Source organism: Myotis yumanensis, unplaced genomic scaffold, assembly GCF_028538775.1.
Source record: "Myotis yumanensis isolate MYYU_CA2020_CCGP unplaced genomic scaffold, mMyoYum1.0.hap1 SCAF_5, whole genome shotgun sequence".
NCBI classification, from domain to species: domain Eukaryota; kingdom Metazoa; phylum Chordata; class Mammalia; order Chiroptera; family Vespertilionidae; genus Myotis; species Myotis yumanensis.
Window position 1 is genome coordinate 88,419,361 of NW_027223756.1, and position 6,000 is coordinate 88,425,360.

Consider the following 6,000-nt stretch of genomic DNA (forward strand, 5'->3'; position numbering starts at 1 on the left):
ACCCAACAAGCCTTTGTTTAAACTCCTTTGGGTTGCAGCATTATACCTTTAAATTAACCCTAGACTTCTAAAATTTTAACCTAACACAGTAAAATTATACATCAGGGAAAAGCAATTAAAAGTTCTCTACTGTCTTCCCCCTAAAGCTGGGTTTGCCCTATCTTTAAACAAACAACAGAAAGAGATAACAACTACTCTCATGTGTACAGCCAGATGGCACAAAGTAGCTTTCGCTTCACACAGACTCTCACACTTACATTCATACACCAGACATCCGAGTTTTTGACTTCTACCAGATATTTACTCAGAGTTTAAACAGTCCAACTGACTCCTGATTAATTTGCCTGAGGAAGTCCTTGACTTCCGGGGAGGTGATCAAGCTTCCCTACAACTCACTTGGAGTGGGCCTGACTGATAGGGGCCCCTACAAATCAAAATAATTAATGGGGGTGGAGTAGTTCTCTCCGCATCTCTTGAAGTCCTGAAAATTCTCAAGAAAACTTTGTAAGGGGGTCGACGAAGACAACTGACCCTGACCCATTTTGACAAAGACAAAGACAACAAAGAACAAAGACAAAACAAACCAGAGAAATGCAACCTAAGGTTGCCCAGACCAGGACCCCCAGATGCCGTCGCGTCCTGGCGGTCGGACTCTGAGGTTCTGCTGCATCCAGCTCTCTTTTGAGTCCTAAAGGGAACGTTCCATAGACAGATACCAGGTTCTTACCTCCCCACTGGAGGTCCAGGTGGCTCATCGTTTTTCGGATTGCAGTTTTGGGAGGAAAACACTCCGCCTCCCTGGGACCCTGGACGGACAATGGAGTATCCTCACCTGGTGCGTCCAGGGTGTCCACTGGCAACTCAGCCAGAGTGGATCTCGCTGGGGCCTCCAAATGTAATGGGGCGACCTGCAGAGACGACCACGAGGGACTCAGATCAAAATTTAGGAGCCTTTATTAAGCTGGCCAGCAACTACAGTTACAGCACCCTGCCGAAGCAGAGGCTGAACTGCAGTGCAGACTACAAGAGTTACAGCGTTTTTATTTGCAAAAACCACAAAGTTAGTTACAAAGCCTTGTTTACACAATTTGTTCCCGACACAGTAAAGCATCAGTACAGTGACTACCTTCCTATCTATGTGTTTTAGAAACAAAGAGCACAGCGTGCCCCGTCTGGCCGAAGCGCCAGATATGCAGCCCAGCACAATCCTGATAGAAGTGATAGCATAACGTTTAATTCATCATTTTGTCAACAGTCATTCTTTCTTTGATTTTGCCAATGCTTCTCCCAGGAAAGCGATAGAATGAAAGCCCTATCCTAACACAAACACATGTCAAATTCTGTTGTGCTACCCAGTGTTGCTCAGTTGGTTGAGCATTGTCCCATGCACCAAAAGGTCACCAGTTCAATTCCTGGTTAGGACACATGCCCAGATTGCGGTTTCAATCCTTAGATGGGGTGCATACAAGAGGCAACTGATCAATGTTTTTCTCACATTGATGTTTCTCTCTCACTCCCTCTCCCTTCCTCTCTCCCTAAAAAATCAATAAAAACTTTTTTTTATTCTGTTTTCCCAAAGAAGGGGTTAAGGTAATCCAGTCCCACTAAAGGAACACTACAATCCATGTTTGCCAACATGATGTTCATTTCTGACTAATTGTTTTCTAGAACAACCACCCAATTCCCCCAAAATTGTACCAGCAGGAAAGGAGTTGAGAAAGTTTCTGTAGAGGCCCTGGGGACAGAGGACAGAGAGGAGCCTCCCAGAGGACAAAGCTAGATATGGAAAGAAAATGAGCCATCTTTACTCCCTATAACTTTTTAAATCTTGCCCCTCCATCGTTGGCATCTGGGTAGTAGCAAAGGAAGGGGTGGGAAGTAAAACTATGTCAGCTTGAGGGGCGGGCTTTGGGCTGCAAGTATCGAAAAACCCAAATGCAAGTGGGTTTAAATGAGACCCATAAATAAAAATGACAATTTATTCTTTGACACACCAAGAAATGTCGGAGGACAGAGCTTTTTCATCCTTTCTACTCTGCCATTCTTGGATGCTGTGTCACAAGATGGCTGCAGAAGCTCCGGACATCACCTTCTCACAGAGATGCAAACAGAGGCAAGCAAAGAAAAAAGTCTCTTCTCACAGCTTTTTTAAAGGTAATGAAACTACAGACTCCCGTTCTGCTGCCTTCCCTCCCACTCATATTGGCCAAAACTGAGACATGCATGTGCCCATTTCTATATCAATCTCTAACAAGAAAATGTAGTTATGATTGGCTTATAATAATCATAATTTTCAACTCTGGATCTAGCAGAAGCCCAACTTCCAAGATTTCCCTGAGACCTAATCTAAAGCAGGGTTCTGTGAGCAAGAAGAGAGAACACGGATGCTGTGTGAGCCGTCCGGCATCGTAGGCTCTTCCTAGAGTTCACATCAGGGAGAAGAAGGCCTTCAATGTGCTTCTTCCCCCATACACATCCCTTATTCGTTACCTAATGCTTCATTACAGATTACCCCAAACCTGGTGACTTAAAACCACACATGTTTCAACATGGGTTCAAGAAACCCATCCATTTAGGATTTTCAAAATCTTATTGCTTTGAGAGTCGTATAATCATACACATGCTAAGCTATGCAAAATGGGCAGTAAAATTAGAAAACAAAGAAGCCCTCCCTAACTGGTTTGCCTCAGTGGATAGAGCGTTGGCCTGTGGACTGAAGGGTCCCGGGTTCGATTCCAGTCAAGGGCATGTACCTTGAGGTATAAAGTTAAATTATTAAATTGGAATCTTTCTTCTTTTTAAATGGAAGCACTTACAGTTATGAATTTTCCTCTGAGCAATGCTTTTGCTGCACCCTCTAAGTTTTGGTATGTTGTGTTTTCATGTTCATACATCTCAAAGTATTTTCTAATCTAACTTGTAATTTCTTATTTGGCCCATTGGTTAAGAATGTGTTGTTTAATGGCCACATATTTGTGAAGTGTCCAAACTTCCTCCTGTTACTGATTTCTCATGTCATTTCATTCGGGTCAGAGAAGATATTTTGATTATTTCAATCCATCACTAGGGTTTAATTAAACAAAAGTGAACTATTAAATCACAATGAGATTCCATTTTGCATCTACTAGGATTGCTATAATTTTAAAAAATGGAATATAACAAGTGTTGGCGATAATGAGAAAAAATTGCAACCCTCTTATACTGCTGGAGGAAACATACACCGCTATGGAAAACAGTTTGGTGATGCCTCAAAAAGTTAAATAATTATCTTACTATTCAACAATTCCACTCCTAGGTACACGCCCAAAGGAACTGAAAACAGGGACTCAAACAAATACTTACACATGAAGGTTCATAGCAGCACTATTCACAGTAGTCAACAGATGGAAACAACCCAAGTTTCCACTAACAGGTGAAGGAATAAACAAAATGTATATCCATGCAATGGAATATTATTCAGCCATAAGAAAGAAGGAGGTTCTGCTACATGATACAACATGAATGAACCTTCAAAACATGGTAAGTGAAATAAGCCAGACACAAAAGGACATCTATTAAATGATGCCATTTATGGGAAATATCTAGCATGGTACATTTATCATAACAGAGAGTAGATTAGAGGTGACCAGGGACTGGGAGAAGGGGAAATGGGGAGTCATTGCTTAATGGGTACAGAATTTCAGTTTAAGATGAAAAAAGTTTGGGAAATAGACCATGGTGATGGCTGCACAAAATTGCGAATATAATTAATGCCACTGAATGGTACACGAAAAAGGTTAATACGGCAAATTTTATGTTCTATATATGTTTACAGCAATAAAACTTTTTAAATACCCCTTCTTTCTTTTTCTCTCATCATGCACCAAAGAAATACAGGCAGTCCTCGGATTAAGTCGGACTCGATGTACGTCATTTTATGGTTATGTCACCATCTTTCCTCCTGTATAATAAAGAGGTGATATGCAAATTAATCCTCACGCCCTCACAAGATGGCTGCCTAGGACCGGGCCAGCAGGGGGGTTAGTGAGGGACGACCAAACAACTAAACAGCAGGCTGCGTGGGGTGACCAGGCCGGCAGGGGGGCCATGAGGGGCAGCCAGGCTGGCAGGGGGGACAGTTAGGGGTGACCAGGCCAGCAGGGGGGGGCAGTAAGGGGTGATGAGGCTGGTGGTGGGGGCAATTAGGAGCAACCAGGCCATTGGGGGTTGCAGTTGGGGGCTACCATGCTGACGGGGGGGGGGCATTTGGGGATAATTAGGCTGGCAGGGGGGCAGTTAGGGGCAATTAGGCTGGCAGTGGGGGTTAGTGAGGGGCAACTAGGCCAGCAGGGGGGCAGTAAGGAGTGACCAGGCTGGTGGAGGGGCAGTTAGGAGCAACCAGACCAGCAGAGAGGAAGCAGTTGGGGGCAACCAGGCCAGTAGGGAGGGGGCAGTTGGGGCCAACCAGGTTAGCAGGGGGGGCAGTAAGGAGTGACCAGGCCAGTGGGGGGGGGGCAGTTAAGAGTGACCAGGCTGACAGGGAGGGGGCAGTTGGGGGCAACCAGGCCAGCAGGGTAGGGGCAATTGGGTGTGACCAGGCCAGCAGTGGGGGGGGGAGGCAATAAGGGATGACCAGGCCGACTGGGGGGGCAGTTAGGGGCAACCAGGCTAGCGTGGGGGGGAGGGCAGTTAGGGGCGACCAAGCAGGCAGGTCCAGGATTATGAGAGGGATGTCTGACTGCTGGTTGAGGCCTGATCCCCATGATTGGGCCTAAACCTGCAGTCGGACATCCCCCGAGGGGTCCTGGATTGGAGAGGGTGCAGGCTGGGCTGAGGGGACCCTCCCCCAATACACCGGGCCTCCAGATTATTTATTTTTAAAAAAGTTCCATCATTTCAACATATGTACATATGTGCTTTATGGGTTCTTTTAAATATTTTTATTAATTTCAGAAAGGAAGGGAGAGGACGAGGGAGAAACATCAATGATGAGAGAGAATCATTGATTGGCTGCCTCCTGCATGCCCCCTACTGGGGATTGATCCGCAACCCGGGCATGTGCCCTTGACCAGAATCGAACCCGGGATGACAATGCTAGGGCTGTGCTTTATGTTTCTTATTATTTATTTACCACAAGTAAAGGTCAGGAATTGTTATCTTTCTTTTAATGTTTTTTAATATTTCACTTCATTGCTGCTGTATATGTGCTCCTTGTGAGTGATGTAGGTGCTTCTGTAGGTGGGTTCCGACTTACGGCTAAAATCGCCATGCGTCCCCCCAGGACCTACTGTGACGGACCCAAAGGGCAGCGAGCCCGGGGATAACCATGCCAACAACTGCAGTCAGGGTGCAATCCTGCAGGAGAACAAAGGGAGCCTTGGGCTGGGGACACATAGCCCCACCCCCCAAAAGTGGGGAAAGTTCTGAATGAGACAAAATCAATGGCTGCCGGACCGGTACCCATGCCTGCTCACTGCTGACTAAGTCACCACCTTCCACTCCTGTGACGCTGGGCAGGGTCAGTGGCGCCCCCACTGGTGACTAACCTGCCCTGCAGACCGTATTGCAGTCCCTGCACCCCATTCCCCCAAAGTCGAGGTAATCAAGACGAAAGGAAAAGGCAGCCTTCACGGAGTTCACGCTAGCTCTGGGCACTGTTTGTTAACGGCCTCATTAAATAGAACATTTCTTTTTTAAAATATATTTTTACTGATTTCAGAGAAGAAGGGAGAGGGGGAGAGAGAGAGAAACATTAATGATGAGAGAGAATCACTGATTGGCTGCCTCCTGCACGCCCCCTACTGGGGATGGAGCCCACAGCCCGGGCATGTGTCCTTGGCTGAAATCGAACCCGGGACCTTCAGTCGTCAGGCCAAAGCTCTATCCACTGAGCCAAACCCGCTAGAGCAGACTATGTCATTTAAGGTTCTGGGAGCAGCCCCGTTTTCCAGGAGGAGAAATTGAACGTCAGGCAGGGCACGCGCCCACGAAAAAGCTAGCGCCGCAATGCAGAGCGAGTGG